Source organism: Phascolarctos cinereus, unplaced genomic scaffold, assembly GCF_003287225.1.
Source record: "Phascolarctos cinereus isolate Bilbo 61053 unplaced genomic scaffold, phaCin_HiC Scaffold_1;HRSCAF=81, whole genome shotgun sequence".
Taxonomy (NCBI): Eukaryota; Metazoa; Chordata; class Mammalia; order Diprotodontia; family Phascolarctidae; genus Phascolarctos; species Phascolarctos cinereus.
In genome coordinates, this window is record NW_027555514.1 from 206783153 (window position 1) to 206808268 (window position 25116).

The window sequence follows — 25116 nt, forward strand, 5'->3', positions numbered from 1 at the left end:
AAATAAACAATTAACCATCACGGCTGTGAATGTGTATAGACTCATCCATAAAATAGAAGAGGTTAATAGACTGAATTAGAAAGTTATAACAAAAACTTATTTTGACTTAGCTAAACATAAAAATGAAGATATAGCAATTATGATTTTAGAAAAGACAAAATAACAATGTCTCTCCAGGTGGAGAGATAAAGGCCTGAGGCTTCTCTTTCAACCTGGAGGCTTACAGAGGACAATTGCTTCTTCCCTCAAATGTAACCAGTCAGGAAAGAGGAGCAAGAGCATTGTTAAAAGAATTGACTGTGGGGTACAGACCAGGTAAGAAGGCAATTGAATAAAAAAAATGATTGAATGGGAAAACAGGGATAGATTGATTTTGACTCACCCCTATGACAGCTGCTTGAACCAACCCATGCTTAACCTGATTCATTACTCCATAAATATGCTACCTCCTCTGCAATGGCCCCATACTAGTCCTGTCTGACCTCCCAACAGATATATCAGTAAATTCCATACTTTTATTATTTCTAAAGTATTCAATCCACAAATGTTTGTTAACATATTATTAAATCAATTATATTATTTACTATTATTATAGTTCCTGGAACATAATAGGTACTTAAAAATGCTCACTTACTTGATTCTATCTCAGAATTTAGAGCTAGGTTGGACCTGGAGTCAGGAAAACCTGACTTCAAATGTTTTTTTAAGTCTCATATACTATGTGTCAAGTTACTTAACCTCTGCCTGCCCTAGTTTCCTCCTCTGTAAAATAGGGATAAAAATAATAGCATCTACCTCCCAAGGTTGTTGTGAGGAAAAAATGAGATACTATTTGTAAAATGTTTTGCAAACTTTGAAGTGCTATATAAGTGTTAGGTATTATAATTATCATTATGGAGTTTTGCTTTCAGTCCAGACTTGTGATTTTATCACTATGAAGGCAGTCCCAGTATGGAAATTTCTTCTACTGATACAGAGTATCAACTTGTCTGGAATTTATGATCACAGAAAGTTGTTTGCAACAAAGAGAGAAATGACTTCTCACAATCAAACCACTCTGCTTCAACATAGACCTGTGTTCACGCAACAGCCAAGTCATTGCCAGTAGTTCAGAAGATTGCATAGTTATGGTGTGGCACATCCCTGAAAATGAACTCATTCCCTCTGACTGAACCTGTGTTCATTTTGGAAGGGCATTCAAAGAGTTGCCATCATAACTTGGCATCCAACTGCATGCAACATTCTGTTTAGCACAGGTTGTGATAATGCCATCATCATCTATAATGTGGAAATAGAGGAAGCCCTCATAAATTTGGATGATATGCATTCAGACATGTATTATAATGTGAGATGTAATAGAAATGGCAGTCTGATATGCACAGCATCCAAAGACAAAAATGTAAGAATTCTTCCCAGGAAATAAGAAATTGTTTCTGAGAAGGAGAAAAGCCTATGAGAAAGCTCAACCCTTCAAAACGAGCTATCATTTTTGGCAGATGGCAATGTTGCGCTGCTAGTTTCAGTCACATTAGTGATCATTGACCTGCATTCTGGAATTTAAAAAAAAGCACATAGGACATAGGAGTCTATTGCCCTCTATGAAATATATACAGTGAGGTACTACTGTCATTCTATGATCCTTATGCCAAAATAATTTATTTATGTGGAAAGGGTAACAGTAGCATCTGCTATTTTGAAGTTACAAATGAATATCCAAATGTCCACTACCTCAACACTTTTGATAGTAAAGTGCCTCTGAGAGGTATGGGTTACATGTCCAAGAAAGGATTCAATATTAACAAATGCGAGATTGCCACATTCTTCAATTTTCGTAAGAGAAAGCATGAACCCATTATTTTGATGGCTCCTAGGAAGTTTGCTCTTTTGCAAGATGACCTGTATCTGGACAGAGCAGGGCCAAAAACTTCTCTGGAAGCAGAAAAGTAGTTTGAGGGGAGTAATATTGATTCTCTCCTCATCTCCCTGAAATATGGTGGCATTATAGTAAGAACTAGGACCTCAAGATAGTCAAGAAGAACCTCCCAGGCAATAAGCTTTTAGTGAACAAGAAATGTGACCTGATTAACCCTTTGAAGAGAGTAGCAGATGGTGCCAAATGCTGCATAAAATGAAGCACATTAAAAGACCATGCAAAATAGCTAAAGTTTGAAGTGTGTGGTTAAAATAATACTGATTCCTAAATCAGAAGACCAGGATTTTAATTCTGGTCCTACTACTTGCTACTTATGTGATCTTGGGCAATTTATTTCAGCTCCTTTGAGACTTACTGCTCTCTTCTGTTAAAAAAAAAAACCAAACAAACCCTATCTTGTTGACTGCACAGGATGCTATTAAGAAATAAATGGGACTCTATTTATGAAAGCACTTTTAAATTTGAAAATGAACTATCAATATAAACCGTTATTATTAAGTTTGTATTTATAGTATCATAATCACTTTATGAAGGCACACTCAAGAGCAAATTGCTATTGTACAACAGCAGAAGATTACTATTTTTGCTACCATAATTAATGTTAACTAAGGCAGTACATCCTCTGTGAATTTGCCCTGGGGTTCTGCTAGGTGTCAGATCACTCAAGAATGAGCACTCAAGACTACAATATATCTCTTTTGTTGTTACATAAAAGGATACAATTACATACCTATTCAAGAAAACACTTACTGAAGGAGGTATGCCTGATTCTAATGATAGCACCCTGCATAGAAATAAAGTTCTCATTAGGTCAGAGAAGCAATGACCTTCTCTAAATTACTTTTATTCTCCTCAAGTGTTAGGTGCCACATAAGCCTTGGCTCTTTCTGGCAACTGTCTATATGTGTTTGTTAAAGTGAAGTTTGTACTGTGTTTTGTTCATTGTTTCTCTAGATTTTCCCCTTTGTATCTTTAAAAAACATTATTTCTTTGCTTCCTCATAGTTAAATTTCTACTTTGCTACTTCCTTTGGAGTATATCTTCATTTTGATTCTTTGCAAACAATCAGACACTGAATCCAAGTTCAGTAGTTTACTAGTTTTCATACATGGTATGCATCAACAATCAGCTTTCAACTTGCTTTAACAAGATTATTCTTTAGCTTCAAACACTTACTTCTGAATTGTTCCACACATCCTCAGTATGACTGTACCAAAATATATCAGCAGTTTGGGGGTTTAGAGGGGATTTCATAAAATAATCATATGAGACAAGTAAAATGCATAGAGCAATAGAGTTTTATTACAGCATGCTTTAGCTCATGCAAGTGAGTGCCCAAGGCCTAACATGAAATACCTGGAGATAAGCAATGAGGGAAGAAAAATTTAGAGAAAAATATATTACTAGGTTAGCTTTTGGTGCTATGGTCTTCAGGGCCCAGAGATGATCTTTTATGATCTTTTGGAAAAACTGCCTTAATCTTATAATATTGTTCACCAGACTCCACATAATTCCTCCCACTTGATATGTGAAGCTTTTGAATCATTTTTCAAGAAATTAAAAAAAATTATCTTAGAACAAGGTTTAAGAAAGCAAATCATTAGAAATTGTTCTTTCCATCGTCACCAGTGATCTCTGGGCTTTCTCTCAATCCTCATCCTTCTTGACCTATCTGTAGCATTTGGCTGTTGATCACCTTCTCCTCTTGGATACTCTCTTTCTTGTCTAGGTTTTCATGAATATGCTTAATGATACCTAGTTTCTCTAATACTAACACCAGAGCTTCAAGTGTGATACTCCAGACCAAGTTGGCATTAAAGCCCTTCTAGGATTTCATAATGGGCAGTAGCTTTTCCTATACAAAATGTTGCAAATGTTTTTAGTACAGTTTTAAGCTATTAAAGCTCAAAGGAGAAAAGTTTCAAATTGTGTTCCATTGTGTGTCCACTCGTGGTTGAAGTACAGGATGTTTTAAGCTTTAATGGCTTAAAACTGCATTATGACATTTGGTACTCCTTGTACTTCAACTACAGGTGATTACACAGTGGAAGATAATTTGAATCTTTTTTCCTTCACCAACACACAATGAATGATCTAGGGAAAGGAAAGTCAAGTATTGTTTGTGACTGAACTTCTGTTTATGGACTCAACAGAACCTTTAGGTGGACCACACCTATACCTTTCAAGACTAATTAGAGCTTTCTTTTCCAAAAAGACTTTCAGGAAATGAGATTTTATAATATCTACACCTATAATCACATAGTTAATCTTTCTAAGTTTTAGGAAATTCTTCCTTACGTCTATTGTTAATGTTACATGTTCTAGTTCATTTCCTTTTACACTTGCCCCTTGTCTACTTTCTAAACCTCAACCCTGAATAACTCTTATCATCTGCCTTCTATGATCCTATACAAACACTGCTAAAAGCTGAAGCAAAAAAAAAAAAAGCCATACAACTCCATTGAGTTGATCCACTACAAATTTATGTGTAAGGTATATGTGTGTCCACATGGGTTAAATCCTTTCCAGTGTTCTAGTTCTTGATTCAACCAGTCTAATGTCATCAACAAAATGAAGCTTCAGGACTTCTGGGAACTGAGTTGGTGGAGCAAGCAGGAGATTGCCCTCTACCATATTCACCTCCAAACAACTATAAAATAGTACCCACAAATGAATTCTGGAACAGCAGAATCAGCAAAGCAAAAAGACAAGGTAAAACAATCTTCTAGCCCAAGAAACTTGGAAGGTAGGTAAGAAAGGTCCATCTCACTCAGGAGAAAGTGGAGCACTGTTTAGGACAGGAAGAGTTGAGGCAAGCCAGCAACAAGCCCTGCCTCAGCAAGCTAGCAGGAAGTTCTAAGCCCTAGTGTGGCAGCAGGCAAACACCAATACCAAGATCCCTTACATGCTTCAGCATAGCCAGATGAATGGGCTGACGCCAGCACTGGGACTCACAAAGTTCCTAAGCATTTTGCCCATAGCCCTGGGCAAACAGGGAGAGGCCAGCACCAGAAACCCCCCCCATCCTGTACCTCAGGGCACAAGAAAATGCCAGCTCCAGGACCCCTATGTGTCAGGACAGCTCCAAGGAATAGGCAGACACCAGCACTGGGACCCCCATGTGCCTTGGCTCAACATCAGGTAAGCTACCAGACTCTTATGATCTTCAGTAGTGCCAGCCACCCCCATATTTCCTCAGCATGGCACCAGACATGAGGATCCCCCATGGGCCTCAGAACAACATCAGTGCAGCATCAGGAAAACAGCCTGTAGTCCCTGGCACAAGTTTGGGGCAGTGCCCCTTCCACCCCAGATGTAGAGCTCAAATTTAAAAGGAAAAAGGCTGGAAAAGATGAGCAAAAAACAACAAAAAAATCAATCATAGAAAGTTATGGTGACAGGGAAGATCAAGACACAAACTCGGAAGAGGACAACAACGTCAAAACATCTATGGGCAAAATCCCAAAGAAAATTGGAATAGGTCTCAAACCCAGAAAGAACTCATGGAAGAGCTCAAAAAGGATTTTAAAAATCAAATAAAAGAGGTAGAACAAAAATTGGGAAAAGGCATGAGAGTGATGGAAAAGAATCATGAAAAAAGAATCAACAGCTTGGAAAGAGAAAACAACTCCTTAAAAAGTTCATGTAAGATTTTCCAGGTTTTTCTTTTTTCTTTTTCACTTAATAATATTTTACTTTTTTCCAACTACATGTAAAAATAGTTTTCAACATTAACTTTTATAAGATTTTGATTTCCAAATTATTTTCACTCTCCCTTCCCTCTTCCCTCCCCAATATGGCATGCAATCTGATGTAGGCTATAAATGTACAATCCTATTAGACATATTTCCATATTAGTCACATTGTGAAGGAACGATCAGAGCGAAAGGGAAAAAAACCCCATGAGAACTGTATTTCCCTCCATCCTATCCCCCCATCTGTTTATTCCATTCTCTCTCCTTTCATCTTGTCCTTCCTCAAAAGGGTTTTGCTTCTGACTACCCCAATCTGTCCTCCCTTCTATCACCCCTCCCCTTTCTCTTATACCCTTCCTCTCCTACTTTTCTGTAGGCTAAGATAGATTTCTATACTCAATTGAGTGTCTATATTATTCCCTCTTTGAGCCAGTTCTGATGAGGGTAAGGTTCACTTACTCCCCTTCATTTCCCCCCTCTTCCCCTCTGCTGTACAAGCTTTTCTTGCCTCTTTTATGTGAGATACCCCATCTTTTTGTGGGTTCTCCTGCTCTATAATTTCTTTAGAGTCATTTTTAAAAGTATTTGGAGGGGTTTGGAGGAGAGCTCAGGTGAGTGAGTCCCTGCCTTTACTCTGCCATTTTCATTTATCATTCCAAACATTTAAAGCAGGGACAGCTAGGTGGCACAGTGTATAGAGCTCTGGCCTTCGAGTCAGGAGGACCTGGGTTCAAATCTGGCCTCAGACAATTGACACTTACTGGCTGTGTGACCCTGGGAAAGTCACTTAACCCTGATTGCCTAAGCAAAAAAAAAAAAAGCAAAACAAAACATTTAAAGTACAATTAATTCTAATACTATGTAACCTATTTGGAAAAATAGATGGCGTCCTACCAAATTCCATTTATGATACAAATATGGTGCTGATACCTAAACCAGGAAGAGCTAAAACAGAGAAAGAAAACTATAAACCAATTTCCCTAATGAATATTCATGCAAAAATTTTAAATAAATTACTAGCAAGGAGATACAGTAACTGACCATATTAATAAAAAACCAACAGAAATCATGATTATCTCAATAGATGCTCAAAAAGCTTTTGACAAAATATAGATCCATTTCTATTAAAAACACTAAAGAGTGTATGAATAAAAGGAGCTTTCCTTAAAAATGATAAGCAGTATCTATCTAAATCTATCAGCAAACTTTATCTGTAATGGGGCTAAGCTAGCAGCCTTCCCAATAAGAACAGGGGTGAAGCAGGGATGCCCATTATCACCACCGTTATTCAATATTGTACTAGAAATGTTAGCTATGTAAATAAGAGAAGAAAAAGAAATCAAAGGAATTAGAATAGGTAAGGAGGAAACAAAACCATTACTCTTTACAGATGATATGATTATACTTAAAGAATTCATGAGAATCAACTAAAAACCAAATTGAAATAATTAACACCTTTAGCAAAGTTGCAGGACGTGAGATAAGCCCACATAAATCATCAGCATTTCTATATATGAACAACAAAGCCCATCAGCAAGAAATAGAAAGAGAAATTCCGTTTAAAATAACTGTAGACAATATAAAGTATTTGGGAGTCTACCTGCCAAGACAAACCCAGGAATTATATAAACTCAATTCCAAAATACTTTTCACACAAATAAAGTCAAATCTAAACAATTGGAAAAATATCAATTGCTCACAGGTGGACCAAGCCAATATAATAGAAATAACAATTTTACCTAAACTAGTTTACTTATTCAGTGCCATACCAGTCAAACTACCAAAAAATTATTTGATAGAACTAGAAAAAAAAAGTAACAAAATTCATCTGGAAGAACAAAATATCAAGGGAATTAATGGGAAAAAAATACAAAGTAAGGAGGTCTAGTAATGCCAGATCTCAAGCTATATTACAAAGCAATACTCATCAAAACTAAGAAATAGGCTAGGATATAGAATGGTAGAGGAGAAAAGGCAGGGGCTCACCTGAACTCTCCTCAAAATCCTTCAGAACACCACTAAATAATGCCCTAAAACAAATTCTGGAATGGCAGAACCCACAAAAGGATGGGGTGAAACAACTTTCCAGTCCAAGACAACTTAGAAGATTGGTGGGAAATGTCTGTAGTACTGGGGAGCACAGTCCAATGCAGGCCATGCTAGTGCAGGCTGCATCAGCACAGACCAGACCCTAGCAAGCCAGTAGCAGGCCTTGGGAATCACTGAATCAGCAGCAGTACCAGCTGCTTCCAGAACTCTCAGCAAGTAAAGGGGTCACAAAACTGGTCAAAAGGAGATTACAGGGGTCTCTTTGCTGGTATTGGGGGCAGGACTCTGTTGCTTTGCCCATATTTGGATCTGGGTTTCAGTCCTTGGTGGCAGTCCCAGGGTGAGGAGGAACAGTAGCACACCAGAGCTTATGTGTGCAGTGGGACACCTGTCACAGTTCCAAGGCAGAAAAGATTGCTTGTGGTCACTCACAGACGAGCACAGGCCAGGAGAGGAGTAAACACACCTCTCCTTAGATCATCCTACCTTGGAAGAACTGAAAACTTACAGGTCCCTAGAAATATCTCTGAAAACAGGTGCACAAAACCCCTGAACTTGGGACACTGCATCCTCTACCCTGGAAGCAGAACCCCACTTAGCAAAGACTTAAAAGTCAAGAAACAGGCTAGAAAAAATGAGCAAACAACAGAAAAATTCCTGACTGTAGAAAATTACAATGGTGACAAGGAAGATCAAAACATACACTCAGCAGAAGACAACAAAGTCAAAGGTCCTACATCCAAAGCCTCCAAGAAAAATATAAATTGGTATCAGGCCATGAAAAAACTCATTTTTTTTTTTTGAAAAACAAGTGAGAGAGGTAGAGGAAAAATTGGGAAGAGTAGTGAGAGTAGGCAAGAAAAATCATGAAAAAAAGTCAACAGCTTGGTAAGAAGACAAAGAATATTGAGGAAAACAATACCTTAAAAACAAACCAGGCCAAATTGTAAAAGAGGTACAAAAATCTAATGAGGAGAAAAACATCTTAAAAAGAAGAATTGGTCAAATGGAAAAGGAGCTACAATAACTCACTGAAGAAAATAATTCCTTAAAAATTAGAATGTAGCAAATGAAGGCTTTATGAGAAATCAAGAAACAATAAAACAAAACCAAAAGAATGAAAAAAAAAGAATACAATGTGAAATATCTTATTGGAAAACAATTGACATGGAAAACAGATCCAGGAGAGAAAATTAAAAAAAAAATTTGGACTACCTGAAAGCCAGAATCAAAAAAAGAATCTAGACATCACCTTTCAAGAAATTATCAAGGAAAACTGCCTTGATATTCTGGAACCCTGAGAGTAAAATAGAAATGGAAAGAATCCACCGATCACCTCCTGAAAGAGATGCCAAAATGAAAACTCCCAGGAATATTATAGCCAAATTCCAGAGCTCCCAGGTGAAGGAGAAAATATCACAAGCAGCCAGAAAGAAACAATTCAAATATTGTGGAGTCACAGTCAAGATGATGTAAGATTTAGCAGCTTCTACCTGAAAGATCAGAGGGCTTGGAATATGATATTCTAGAAGGCAAAGGAGCTAGGATTACATCAAAGAATCACCTACCCAGCAAAACTGGGGGAAAATGGATATTCAGTGAAATAGGGGACTTTCAAGTTTGATGCATAAAATATCTTTACACTCTCCTCATTCTACCTTGATTAGCACAGAATATTAGCTCTGCTCTGCTAGGTCTACTCCACCTACACCTACGCAAACAGATACAACTCCAAATCTTGTCTAGTTTTGCTTCGGTAAGGCAATATTTTCCCCATCCCTTCCTCAAGTTAAGGAGTAGAACTAGGAATCCAAACTAAATCACTTTTGAGACAGGAAGAAGAGAAGCCATAATGGATTACTTAGGGTATGGGGCAAATTGGGATAGGACTAGGAAAGTGGGTTCTTGATTTGACTTACCATTATTTTTCTACAAGACTTAAAAATATGTTTTTACAATATGTAAATTTTCTTTTCTTTATTATATTTTAGTTACTATGTATTTGGTACATGACTTGTTGATTATAGGTTGGTAGTAGGATTTGGGAATTATGCGGAAACCTGCTTACTCCAGTCTTCCTATTCTTATGGCTCCACTAACTCCTTTTTGATCAACAAGCTATTGAATCCTCATGTCAGTGAAGAGATGTTAGAATAGGCTTTGAAATATCAAATCCCTAAGATTTTGAAGTTTCTGTGCAGACATGTACATTCATACAGCTATCTAAACATTGCCAGACACACTGAAGAATCCTTTAGAAGACATTAGACATTAAAGCTAAAGGCACTGATATATTTTTTTTTTGGTCCTCATCAAGTGGTTTGCCAAAATCTTGAAGTTTTCTGGCCCAAAGCTAAAACATACTATCCCTAAAATACAGTACTGGTTTTACACTGTGTGCTCTACCAAAAATCTTTGGTTTTGTAGAAAGATTGGAAATACTTGAAATAGAGATGAATATGTCTTTATTTTGTATAAGTGGGGCCCTAGAAATTCCTGGCTTAATAAACTGATCTATAGAGACCCAAACTGTTCACAAATGATAGTGAAAGAGGACATGCGTCATTAAAAAATGTGAATTTCACAATAGTAACTAAGATGAGAACCTACTGAAAGTTAGGTAGTGTGATATAACTATGTTGTGTGGTGCTGAGTTTTATTGAAATGCCTTCCCAAAACATATACGACCTTCACTCAAACTTTTTTTTCCCTTTCCTTTTTAGGCAATTGGGGTTAAGTGACTTGCCCAGGGTCACACAGTTAGTAAGTGTCAAGTATTTTGTCTGGGGCCGGATTTGAACTCAGGTCCATCCTGACTTCAGGGTCGGTGCTCTATCCACTGCACCACCTAGCTGCCCCTCAAACTTTTGTTACTGAAGATAGTACTGAGAGTCTTCAAGTGGAGGAAGGTAGATGGACATTTGTTAGTAACATTGTATAGAAATGTCCTATTTAGGATTAGATGAGTTTATGTTCCTTCCAACTCATATTCTGTATTTATGTATAATAAACTTGTCCATGGGGGCAGCTAGGTGAATTAAAATAACCAATCAATAGATATTTAAGTACCTACTATGTGCCAGGCATTGTGCTAATCAGGGGATACAAATACAAAAGGAGATCAGTTTTGGCCCTCATGAGCTTATAATCTAATGGGGGAAGACAACACACAAATAAAGTTGAAAAGTAGGGGTGGGGTGGGTGGAGAAGATATCTAATCCTTGGTGGAGAAGTAACAGAGGTCTCTGAGTAGTGTAGTGAGGGAAGAAAAAAGATGTCTGAGCTGACCTTCTTCCTTAAATAGAGGATTTGGGATTTCATGGCTCCACTCACCTATAAGAGGGGTGTAATGAGGTAGAGTATCAAGGCTAATAACATCTTGCAGAATAAAGAGGCTTTCCCAATAATCAGCTTCCTGGGACACAGTGAAGAGGCAACAAAAGTCTCAGAGGAGTTCAGTGAGGTGAGAAATGAGAACACTGAACCAGAATCTATCACGCTTCAGCTGAAGTTTAAAAAAAAAAAAGCAGGTGTAGCACTTATGATCTCAGATAAAGCAAAAGCAAAAATAGGCGTAGTTAAAAGAAACGAATAGGAAAGTACATTTTGCTAATGAATACCATAGAGAATAATTAAAGCAATGCTACACAGATAAGTACCAAATGGTATAGTATCTAATTTTTAAAGGAAAAATTTAATGTTATAAGAAGAAATGACAGTAAAACCCCTAGTAGAAGACTTCAATTTTCCCCTGCACATCTAAATAAATCTAATAAAAAATAAACAAAGAAGAAGTTAAGGACTTGAATAGAGTTTTACAAAAGTTAGATATAGGAGAATATCTGAAGAATATTGAATGGGAAGATAAAAGAGTATAATGATTTCCCCTCTGTATATGGCACCTTCAAAGAAATTAACTGTGTTAGGGCACAAAAATCTCACAAACAGAAGATGGAGGAGTAAAATTGTGACTTGCTTGAGCTCTCCCCCAAACCCCTCCAAATACCTATAAAAAATGGCTCTAAACAAATTCTAAAGCAGCAGAACCCACAAAAAGATGGAGTGAAACAAATTTCTAGCCCCAAGCAGTCCGGATGGTTGATCAGAAAGGAATATCGTGCCAGATGGGGAGAGGAATGCAGTTTGCCGTGGGTGCACAGGCCTCAGCGAACCTGGAGCAGGCCTCAGAGGACTGAATTGCAGGCAGCTGTGGTGGTTTCCAGACTTTTCAACCCATGAACACCAAGACAACTTAGAAGGTCAGTAGGAAATGTCTGTTTCTGCAGTGGTGAGAGAGAAGCATGGTGGGGTTCCAGCTCCAGTCCCCGAGCCTGGCCCTGGGGTGGCAACTGCCTCCTGAGCTTCTGGCCCACAGACTGAAGGGGAATCGAGTGAGTGATCAGAGGGGGATTGCAGGGATCTCTTTGCTGGTACAGGATTCTCTTGCTTTGCCTGTGCTTGGATCTGGGTCACAGTTCTGGGTGGCAGTCCTGGGGCGAGGAAGAGTGCTGGCATGGTGGAGCTTGTAGTGGCTGGGAAGAGAAAATTCTCCTCACAGTTCCAAGACAGCAAAGAGTGCTTGTGGTCACTCATAGACCAGAGCACAGTCTAGCAAAGGAGTAAACACCTTGCCCTGATCATAGCACCTTGGAAGAATTGAAAATTTTCAGGTCCTTAGAAGGATCTCTGAAAACAGCCGCACAAAACTCCCGAAGTTTGGAACAGTATATTCTCCTCACTGGAAGCAGACTCCTACCTTAACAACGAGTTTATAACTCAAGTAATTGGCTGGGATCATGAGCAAGCAGTGCAAAAAGAGTCGGACTATATTATCTTACTTTGGTGACAAAGATCAAAACATACAACCAGAAGAAGACAAGACATTTAAAGCTCCTACATTCAAAGTCTCAAGAAAAATATGAATTGGTCCCAGGCCATGGAAGAGACCAAAAAGGATTTTGAGAAGCAAGTAAGAAAAGTAGAGGAAAAACTGAGAGTGATGCAAGAAAATCATGAAAAACAAGTCAATGGCTGGCTAAAGGAGACCCAAAAAAATACTGAAGAAAATAACACCTTAAAAAATAGCCTAACCCAAGTGGCAAAAAAGGTCCAAAAAGCCATTGAGGAGAAGAATGCCCTAAAAAGCAAATCTGGCCAAATGGAAAGGGAAGTCCAAAAGCTTACTGAAGAAAATACTTCCTTAAAAATTAGAATGGAGCAATTGGAAGCTAGTGACTTCATGAGAAATAAAGGCACTGTAACACTAATCCAAAAGAATGAAAAAATAGAAAAGAATGTGAACTATCTGATTGGAAAAAGCACTGAACTGGAAAATAGATCCAGGAGAGAGAACTTAAAAATTATTGGGCTATCTGAAAGCCATAATCAAAAACAGAGCCTCGACATCATCTTTCAAGAAATTATCAAGGAAAACTGCCCTAATATTTTAGAACCAAAGGGCAAAATAGAAATTGAAAGAATCCACTGATTACCTCCTGACAGAGATCCCCAAAGGAAAATTCCTAGGAACATTGTAGCCAAATTCCAGAATTCCCAGGTGAAGGAGAAAATATTGCAAGCAGCCAGAAAGAAACAATTCAAGTATTGTGGAAACACAATCAGGATGACACAAGATTTAGCAGCTTCTACATTAAGGGACCAGAGAGCATGCAATATATTATTCCAGAGGGCAAAGGAGATAGGATTACAACCAAGAATCATCTACCCAGCAAAATTGAGTATAATCCTTCAGGGTAAAAAACAGTCATTCAGTAAAATAGGGGACTTTCAAGCATTCTATATTTTTTTTACATTTTCCCCCTCCCCTTTTTTAGGCAATTGGGGTTAAGTGACTTGCCCAGGATCACACAGCTAGTAAGTGTCAAGTGTTTGGTCTGAGGCCGGATTTGAACTCAGGTCCTCTTGGCTTCAGGGCTGGCACTCTATCCACTGTGCCACCTAGCTGCCCCCCCCACATTCTTGATGAAAAGACCAGAGCTGAATAGAAAATTTGACTGTCAAATACAAGACTCAAGTGAAACATGAAGAGGTAAACAAGAAAGAGAAATCATAAGAGACTTATTAAGGTTGAACTGTTTACATTCCTGCATGGAAAGATGATATTTGTAACTCATGAGTCCTTTGTCAGTATTAGTGTAGTGGGAAGGAAAAAATTTGTATGTATGTATCTATAGATAGTTAGCTAGCTAGCTAGCTAGCTAGATAGAGGGCACAGGGTGAGTCGATGATGAAGGAGTGATATCTGGAAAATAAAATTAAGGGGTGAGAGAAGATTATACTGGAGAAAGAAAGGGAGAGGTAGAATGGGGTAAATTATCTCACATGAAACTTAGAAGAAAAGGCTTTACAGTGGAGGGGAAATGGGGGAAGGTGAGAGAGAATGAGGGAATCTTATTCTCATAGGATTTGGCTTAAGGAGGGAATAACATACACAACTGGGTATGGAAATCTATATTGCCCTATAGGAAAATAAGGGGAGAAGGGGACAAGAGAGCAGGGGGATGATAGAGGGGAGGACAGATTGGGGGAGGGGATAATCAGAAGCAAACACTTCTGAGGAGGGACAGGGTCAAAAGAGAGAACAGAATAAATGGGGGGTAGGATAGGATGAAGGGAAATATACTTAGTTTTTCACAATATGACTATTATGGAAGTATTTTGCATGACTACACATCTATAACCTGTATTGAGTTACTTGCCTTTTCAATGAGGGTGGGTGGGGAGGGAGGAAGGGAGAAAATTTGGAACCCAAAGTTTTAAAAACACATGTTAAAAAAGTTGTTTATAAAATAAAAAAATTATGTAAAAAAATCTCAGACAAATGCAAGAAAGAAGAAATATTAAATGCATTTTTACCAACTATTGTGTAATAAAAATGCATTCAGTAAAAGACCTTTAAAGATTTAAAATTAATTGTAATTTAAATAACTTAAACCTGAAGAATGGATAGGTCAAAGAACAAATCATAGAAACAATGAATAATGTCATTAAAGATAATGACAACAATAAGACAACATGCCAAAATTTGTGGGATACAGCCAAAGTGGTACTGGGTAAAATTTATATCTTTAAACTCTTTCATCAATAAAAGAGAAAAAGAGTAGATCTTTTCATGGGTATGCAACTAAAAAAAACCCTAACAATTTGAAAACCTTTAAACATGAAAATAGAAATCTTGAAAATCAAAGCAGATATTCACAAAATTTAAAGTAAAAACCCCTTTGTATTAACAAAGTAGAAGCTGTTTTTAAAAAAATCAGTGAAATAGCTAAGCCGTCACTTAATTTGATTGAAAACAGAAGAAAACCAAATTACCAATAACAAAAATTAAGAAGATGAATTCACAACCAAATTAAGAAGAAATAAAAGCAATTAGGAGCTATTTTGTTCAACTATATATCAATAAAATTAATAATCAAAAGAAAATGGGTGAAAATTTACAAAAATATAAATTGCCTAGAACAAAAAATAAGATATTTGAATAACCCTTCCTTAGAAAAAGAAATTGCTACCTGAAAGAGATACCAAAAAGCGAACTTATAAGAATATGATAACCAAGTTTCAAAGCTCCCAGATGAAGGAGAAAATATTATAAGCAACAAGAAAAAATCAATTAAAATACTGCAGAGCTATAATCAGGATTTCACAAGACCTAGCAGCTTCTACACTAAAAGACTATATATCTTGGAACATTGTATTTCTTTTTTAAAATTTTTATCTATTTATTTTGTGTTTCCAACATTCAGTTTTATAAGATTTTGAGTTTTAAAATTCCCCTTCTCTATCTGCCCCCCTCCTCAAGATGGTATGCAATCTGATATAGATTATACAATCATATTAGACATCAAATTATTAATTTAGTTAAATATTAAAAATATTCCCACATCAGCCATGTTGTGAAAGAAGAATCAGAACAAAAGGGAAAAAACATGAAGAAGAAAAAACAAAAACAAAAACAAAAAAGGGAAAATAGTATGCTTCAATCTGCATTCAGACTCCATAGTTCTTTCACTGAATGTGGATAACATTTTCCAAGATGAGTCTTTTGGAATTGTCTTAGATCATTACCTTGCTGAGAAGAGCTAAGTCTATCAAAGCTGATCATCACATAATGTTGCTGTTACTGCGTACAATGTTCTCCTGGTTCTGCCACCTTTAGTTTGCATCACTTCATGTAAGTCTTTCCAGGTTTCTTTTGAAATCTGCCTACTCACCTTTCTTATGGAGCAATAATATTCCATTAAATTCATATACCACAACTTGTTCAGCTATTCCCCCAATTGATAGGCATCCATCCCCTCAGTTTCCAATTCTTTGCTACCACAAAAAGAGCTGCTATAAATATTTTTGTACATATGGGTCCTTTTCCTTTTTTATGATCTCTTTGGGATACAGACCAAGTAGTGGCACTGCTGGAACAAAGGGTGTGCACAATGGAATATTATACTTCAAAGATCAAAAGAACAGGGGTTGTGACCAAAAATAACTTATCCAGCAAAGTTGAGTATAATCCTGAATGAAAAAAAAAGAGACATTTAACAAACTGAAAGACTTTCAGGTATTTATGACCAAAAGACCAGAACTTAATGGAAAATTTGATAGATAAGATCCAGAAGAAATATAAGGAAAACACCAAAGACCAATTATAAGGGACTCATTAAGTTATTATATCAAATTATTTACTTCTTATATGCAAAAATGTTATCAGTATTCTTAAGACTGTCATCATTACTTAGGTAGTTTGAAAGAAAGCTGGGGGCTGAGCTAAGTATGATGGGGTAATTCTAAAAAAAACAAAACGGGGTAATACTGATTGGAGGTAAGTTTGAAATAAAATAGGGGTCTAAATCAATCATTTCCATGAATTCTGTCAAATATTTAAAGATCAACTAATTCCAATATTAGATGCATTATTTGGAATAATAGGTAAAGAAAGGATCTTACCAAATTCCTTTTATGAAACAAATATGATACTGATAACTAATCAGAAAGGGTAAAAACAGAAGGGAAATTATAGACCAATTCAATTAATGAATATGGATGTAAAAATCCTAGATAATAAACTAGCTAAAAGATTACAACAATATATTACAAAGATTTTACATTATGACCAAGTTGGAGTTATACCAGAAAGTAGTGATGGCTTAACATAAGAAAAACTATTAACATAATTATATTAATAATAAAAATAACACAAATTATACAATTATATCAATTGATGCAGAAAAAACTTTTGATAAAGTACAACACTCATTTCTATTAAAAACACTTGAAAGTTTAGGTGTAAATGGATTTTTCCTTAAATTGATAAAAAGAATTTATCTAAAACCATCAGCAAGAATTATTTGTAATGGAACAAGTTAAAAGCCTTCCCAGTAAAATCAGATGTGAAACAAGGATGGCTGCTGTCACCAATATTATTCAATATTGTATTAGAAATCCTGGAAAAACAATAAGAGAAAAGAAATAGAAGGAATCAGAATTGGAAATGAGGTAACAAAAATTTGCAAACACTATGATGTAGTAGTCGGATTATCTGAAAGGCTCAACTATAAGTTAATTGAAACAATAATCTTAGCAAAGTAGCAGGATATAAAGTAAATCCACATAATCATCAGCATTCCTATGTATCATAAACAAAACCCTGCAAAAAGAGGTAGTAAGAGATACCCTATTTAAAATAACTCTAGACAGTATAAAATACTTGGGAGTACATCTGCCAAAACAAATTCAGGAAATATATAAATAAAATTATAAAAAAACTCCTTTTTGTGTAAATAAAGTCAGATTTAAATAATTGGAGAAATATTAATTGTTCATGGGTAGGCAGGACCAATATAATAAAAATGACAATTTTGCCTAAACTAATTTATATATTCAATGCCATCTCAATTAAACTACTAAAAATTATTTTACTGAGTTAAAAAAATAATAACAAAACCCAATACTATTTCAAGTGATGGAGCTGCAGAAATGTGAGCTACTTCTGAATGGCGCTTCACTGTCAATTTATAAAGTCTTCCTTCAAGTGAAGCTACTACATTGCCTCCAAATTTTTCTCAAGTGTTGAACGATCATTATGATATCATCTGAGCCATTTACTTGCCCTTTGTGTTTAATACCTTGTAAATTTTTTTAATGGCATCTTTAGAGCTAGCATAAATCATCTTGCTTTTTAAATGTGCACATTCAGGAGCCCAGAATATAAAAACTAGGTCTTCTTTCTTATACTTCTTTGTCTCATATGTGGCATCATACAAAGCATATCAGCAATCATTCAGAAGTAGCAACTTCACAAAAATGTGTAGGGGTCCTCTACAGTATTACCAATGTCACCCACCCAGATCTGCTTTGCTTCCTCTGCAATTATTTGGCTTTTTTTTTGTCATCACTTAAACAGAAGAGAACTGCATTCTTTCCCTCTTTTTCTTTTTCTTTTTTTTTTTTTTAATATCCTTGGGTAGAAGATTTCCTTACTTTCATGTCATTAAAAACTTTGATTACTTAATCATTCACAGTTACTCCAGAAGCCGTGGTCCCCAGGATGGTGAAGACCGTGGCAGCAGATCCTCACTCAGTGGCACTGGGGAGAGAGGAGGAGGAATGGAGGAGAGAGAAATAAACAGGCAGTTTTCTGATGAAGAAATCAAAACAATTTATATTCATATGAAAAAATGCTCTAAATCATAACTGATTAGAGAAATGAAAATTAAAATAACCTTAAGATATCATTTCATACCTGTCAGATTGGCTAAAATGATTGAAGGGGAAAGTGGTAAATGTTGGAGGGATTGTGGAGAAATTGGGATACTAATTTATTGTTGGTGGAACTGTGAACTGATCCAACCATTTTGGAGAGCAATCTGGAATTATGCCCAAAGGGTTATTAAACTGCCTATCACCTTTAACCCAGCAATACCACTACTAGATCTGTTTCCAAAGAGGATTAGAGACAAAGGAAAAGAACTTGTATGTTCTCAGATATTTTCAGCGACTCTCTTTGTGGTGTCAAAGAAGTGGAAGTTGAGTGGATGCCTGTTAATTGGGGAAAGGCTGAACAAGTTGTGGGATGTGATCGTGATGGATGAAATACTGTTGTGCTATAAGAAATGAAAAGCTTGATGAGTGAAGTGAGCAGAACCAAGAGAACATTGTACACAATAACAGCCATGTTGTGGGATGACTAATATTGATAAACTTACCCCTTCTCAGCAATACAAGGATCTAAAACATCTCCAGAGGCCTCGTGATGGAAAATGCTATCCACATCCAAGGAAAGAACTATGGAAGCTGAATTGCTATTTTTTTTCTCTTCTGTTGAGCTTTGTTTCCTCTTTCTGATGGTTCCTCCTATTGGTTTTATTTTTACTTACAACATCATTAATGTGAAAATATGTTTAATAGGAATGTAAATGTATAGCCTATATCAGATTGTGTGCCATCTTGGGGAGGGTGGTGGGGAGGAAGGGGGAGAAAAATTTTAAACTCAAAAGCATATGGAAGTGATTATTGATAAATCAAAATAAATTAATAAAATAAAAAATAATTCTAGAAAATGAAACAAAGAGCTTGATAATCTTAGAAAAACATGGATAGATTTTCACAAAATAATGAAAAGTGAAATAAGCAGAACCAAGAGAATGTTGTATACAGTAACAGCAATATTATTTTAAGAACACCTCTGAGTGACTAAGTTATTTTGACTATTATAATTATTCAAATTAACTACAAAGGACCTATGAAGAAAGATGCTATCTGCATCCAGAGAAAGAACTGATAAATAAATGTATGTGTAAAAGGATTTTACACACACATGAATGTACATATGTATAAACATACATACATACATACATATATATAGACACACATATTTGTGTCTACCTCTAGGGTAGGGTCTGGGGGAGTGAAAAAAAGGAAAAAAAGTTACATGATACCTTTAATACGTATTTAAAAGGAATAGCAGCTTTTTGTGGTGGCAAAGAATTGGAAATTGAGAATGTGCCCATCAACTGGGGAATAGCTGAACAAGTTGTGCTATATACATGTAATGCAATACTATTGCGGTATAAGAAATGATGAACAGCATGATTTCAGAAAAACCTGGAAAGACTTACATGAACTGATGCTGAGTGAAGTGAGCAAAACAAGGAGAACATTGTGCATAGTAATGGCAACATTATGTGATGACCAGCTTTGATAGATTTAACTCTTCTCAGCAATACAATGATCGAAGACACTTATAATGGATTCATGATGGAAAATGCTATCCACATCCAGAGAAATAACTCTGGAGAATACAGATCAAAGCTTACTATTTTCACCTTTTCTTTGTTTTTTTATTTCTCTTGGTTTTCCCCTTCTTTTCTGATACTTCTTTTACAACATGACTAATGTGGAAATATAATGCATAACCTGTATCAGATTGCTTGCTGTCTTTGGGAAGGGGAAGAGGAGGAATGGAGGGCGCAAAATTTGGAACTAAAAATCAACATAAAAATGAATGTTGTAAACTATTTTTACATGTAATTGGAAAAAATAAAATGCTATTATGAGGGGGAAAAAAGGAATAGCAAGTTGTATGTAATAGATCTGCAGTTTTGTGTGCATCATCTTTTTTTTCTGTTCTATTATGTAATGAAAATGCTTGTTTTATTTCCTAAGTTCAGAATAAATGTTAAAAATTTACTTATAAAAAGGAGAAGAAATTGAACAAGCCACAAATAGGCTTCCAAAGGAAAAAATCTAGGACCAAATGGGATTATAAGACAATTCTACCAGACATTTAAAGAAAGTTAATTTTAATTCTATATAAACTGTTTGAAAAAATAAAGTTCTACCAAATTCCTTTTATGTCATATATTTGTGGTCTTGATACCTAAACTGGAGGGAGTCAAAACAGAGAAAGAAAATATGAACCAATTTCCCTAATGAATATTGATGCTAAAATTTTAAATAAAATATGTGAGCAGGGAGACTACTACAATATACCATGAAGCTCATAAGCTATGACCAGGATGGATTTATACCAGGAATGTAAGACTGGTTTAATATTAGGAAAACTCTAAGCATAATTGACTATGTTAATAACAAAATCAACAAAAGCCATAAGATTATTTAAATAGATACAGAAAAACCTTTTGATAAAATACAACACCCATTCTTGTAAAAAAAAAAAAAAGAAAAGAAAACCCCACTAGAAAGCACAAGAACAGATGGAGCTTTCCTTAGAATGATGGATATTATCTATCTAAAACAAGAGCAAGTATTATCAGTAATAGGGATAAGCTAGAAGGCTTTCTAATAGGGTCAAGAGTGAAGCATGAGTGAAGCAAGAGTGAAACAAGTTGAATTAATATTCAACAATGTCCAAGAAATGCTAGCTATTGAGCAATAAAAAAAGGAAAAGAAATTGAAGGGATAAACATAGGCAAAGAGGAAACAAAACTATCACTTTTTGCAGATGATGATTTACCTAGAGAACCCAGAGAGTGAACTAAAAATTAACCAAAACAACTATTTCAAAAAAGTTGCAGATATAAAAAAAAATCCACATAAATCATTCTCATTTCTCTATATTCTCAACATCAGGAGGAAATAGCAAGAGAAATTTCATTTAAAGTAACTACACAGAGAATAAAATATCTGGGAGTCTATCTGCCATGACACACATAGTAACTATAAGAACACCTTTACAAAACCCTTTTTTTATATAAATAAAGACAAGTATAAATAATTGGAGAAATATTAGTTGGTATGGGCAAGCTGAGCCAAAATAACAATGATAATACTATCTAAATTAATTTACTTATTCAGTGCCATACCAACCAAAATACCAAAATACTACCTCTAAAGAGTAGAAAAAAAGACAACCTTCATTTGGAGGAATAAAAGGCCAAGAATATCAAGGGAATCAATTTTTTAAAAAGTGGAAAGGGAAGGGGGCCTAGCAATATCAGATCTGCAAAGCCATAATCATCAAAACAATTTGGTACTGGGTAGGAAATAGAGAGGTTGATCAATAGAACAGATTAGGTACAGTATATGGAAGCAAATGGACATGGTAACCTGTTTGATAAACCCCAAAACGTCAGTTATTGAGGCAAGGACTCACTATTTGACAAAAACCACTGGGAAAAGTAAACAGTAGTCTGGCAGAAACGGGGTATAGATCAACACTTCAACATATGCCAAAGTAAACCTGAAATGGGTGTACAATGTAGACAAAAATGGTCATGTAACCAAATTAATGGAGCATGAACAAAATTGTCTGCTAGATCTATTGGCAGGGCAAGAGTTCACGATCAAACAAGAAGTAGAAAGGTTCGCAGAAGATAAAATGGACAAATTTTTATTATAGAAAATGAAAAAAGTTTTTGCACAAACAAAATCAATTTAGCTAAAATTAAAAGAAAAGCAGGAAAAATCTGTGTAACAAGTTTCTCCAATCAAGCCTCATTTCTAAAATATATAGAGAACAGAGCCAGCTTTATAAGAATAAGAGCCATTTCCCAACTGACAGTTATAGGATTTGAATAGGCATTTTTTAGTGGAAGAAACCCAAGCTATCTACCCAATCTATTAAAAAAAATGCTCCAAATCACTAATAATTAGAGACATGCAAACAACTCTGAGATACCACTTCACACCCATCAGACTGTCTAAGTTAATAAAAAAGGAAAATGACAAATGCTGAAGGTGCTGTGGGAACACAAGTACACTTATGCACTGTTGGTGGAACTGTGGCCTAGTCCAATCATTTTGAAAAGCAATTTGGAACTATGCTGAAAAAGGCATTAAACTGTAATACTGATAGTAGGTTGATAGCCCCCAGAAAACCAAAGTAGGAAGAAAAGGACCCTTATGTACAGAAATTTGGAAACTGAGGTGATGTCCATAAATTCAGCCAGGGGAATGGCTGAAGAAATGATTACATATGAATGTGATTGAAAACCATTGTGTTATAAGAAATGAAGGGGATGGTTTCAGAAAAACCTAGGAAAATTCATATAAACTGATGCAAAGTGAGCAGAACCAGGAAAGCAATTTATACAATAACAGCAATATTGTAAAGATAATCAACTTTGGAAAGCTTTATAACTCTGACCAACACAGTGACAAATCATAAGATCTACTTTCAGACAGAGATGATGGACTCACAGTATATTAAACATATTTTCTTTTTCTTCTTTGCTTTCTCTTCTCTTCCCCTCCTTCATTCTCCCTCCTTTCTCTCTCTCTCTCTCTCTCTCTCTCTCTCTCTCTCTCTCTCTCTCTCTCTCTTCCTTTCTTCCTTTTCTTTTGCTAATGGAAAATTTTATTTTGCATAACTAAACATATTTGTAGTATGTTTGTTTTTCTTGCCTTCACAATGGGTGAGGGAAGAAGACAATTTGGAACTGAAAATAAAACAAAATTGAAGTAAACAATTAAAAAAAGTAAATAAATAAAATTAGAGAATTGGAATATATAATCCTTCAGTTTTAAAGCCCTGTAATTCTGAAGTAAACAATTCCTGAAACTTAACCATTTGTTATCTTTGTATAAAGGCTTTATTTGTAGGAGTTAGCAACCAGCTGGGACTTCTCTTCCTCTCACTCACTGATCATAGTCAACAAATGGATCCTTCAATTGTGGCATTCTCTTCATAGTTAGAGATTCTTTAGGGTGGCTTAGAGCTAATCTCTTTAGATACATGTTATAAAAAGCCACATGCCAAACAAAGAGAGTGTCATGAGGTAGATGTGTGATGGCTCACAATTTTAGGAACCAGGAACTTTGTGTAGATGGTTAATCTACTCTAGCAAGGTGACACTAAGCTACTAGTGGCTTGCCCAACGTAACCTTTCAGAGGCTTGACAGAGAAGATCTGCGACATTGGCAGGACTTAAGCACTTGTTAATTGAAAAAAATGAAAACAAAACCCTTTGATCTCTAAGTGAAGAAGATCTTGTACTTGTATTGGCTCATTATGCAGACTTCTCTTTCTGTGAAGCACTTAGCCAGTTTTGGTATCTTTTCATGGAAGTAATTATAGTTAGCATTTTAGAGGTTACAAATAACTTTATGTGTTTTCTCATTTGCTTCTCTCAACAACTCCGTGAGCTATTATTATTCCCACTATTATAGATGAGGAAACCAAGGGTAAGAGAGGTTAAGTTATTTACCCAGGATAATATACCTGATAAGTGTCTTGGGCAGGATTTGAATTCAGGTCTTCTTGACTACAGATCTGACACTATCTACTCTGCCATATAACTGCTTAATGACTCATTAATCAAGTACCCTTGTTTCATCCTTCCCATATTTTTAGAACCAGGGATCATAATTTATAAACCCTCTTGGATCACAGCAGAGTGACTTCTAGATGCTTGATCTTCCAGACACTAAGTGATGGTTGGGTAGCTTGTGGTCTCAGGCCACATGTGGCCGTCTCAGCCCTCCAGTGCAGCCTTTTGACTGAATCCAAATTTCACAGAACAAATCCTTTTATTAAGGGTATTTGTCAAGGAGATTTGTTTTGTGAAGTTTGGATTTACTCAAAGGGCTGCAGTAGAGGGCCACTTATGGCCTTGAGGCCACAGGTTTCCCACCCCTGCACTAAGCCTAGATGTAGTAAGTAGGTGCTAGGTGGGTGATATTGTCGCCAAACAGATGATGGCATCTAGAATTAACCAAAGAGAGGCAGAATGGTTTGAATCCAAGCCCTGCCTTGGTCACCTCACTCAATCTCTCTGGGGTTCAGTAAGATGAGGTTGGGCTTAATTATGTAAGTTATTTTCTGGTTTAATTTATACTGCTGATACAACTCTGACTTAGCAGGAAGAGTGTTGGACTTGGAATCAGTAGACCTATGTTCAAATCCTTACTTTAATAAAGCTGTGTGTTCTTGGGAAAGCCACTTTACCTTTCAGGGCCTTGGTTTCCTCATTAGTAAAAATGAGGAGACTGGACAAAATGATCTTTAAGGTTATTTTCAGCACTAAAACACTATCCCAATTCTATGATCGTAGTATGTAGGACAACAGGGTTTAGAGCCAGAAGGAACCTTAAGAAGCATTATACTGCAACTCAGTCATTTTATAGGAAAGTGAGGCAAAGAGAGGATAAGTGACATACCCCAGTCCAAGGCACAGAAAGTGAAATAGGTTGTATTTGAACTCAGGTCTTCTGATTTGAAATCTAATTACCCTTTTTTGACACCACCCTCTGTCTTTTGTGACACCCATACCTCTGTACAATCCTTTCCTTCTTTCCCTAAATCATGGTAATTAAGTTAGCATAACAAAAATCTTGCTTTTTCTGTGAGGATTAAATAATATTTGTAAAATGGTACAGAGCCATGTGCACAATATATGCTTAATAAATACTTTCCTTTTCCTCCTTCTCTTTTCAAAGTGTTAGAATCAAACCAAAACTTTT

The 25116-nt window shown here is 36.0% G+C and overlaps 2 pseudogenes; one reads left to right on the forward strand and one right to left on the reverse strand.

The window, feature by feature from the left end:
• Positions 1-1067: 1067 nt before the first annotated feature.
• Positions 1068-2645, forward strand: LOC110200445 (coronin-1C pseudogene; annotated as a pseudogene).
• An 8477-nt stretch (positions 2646-11122) lies between these two features.
• On the reverse strand, positions 11123-18222 carry LOC110200444 (cofilin-2 pseudogene; annotated as a pseudogene).
• Positions 18223-25116: the final 6894 nt, after the last annotated feature.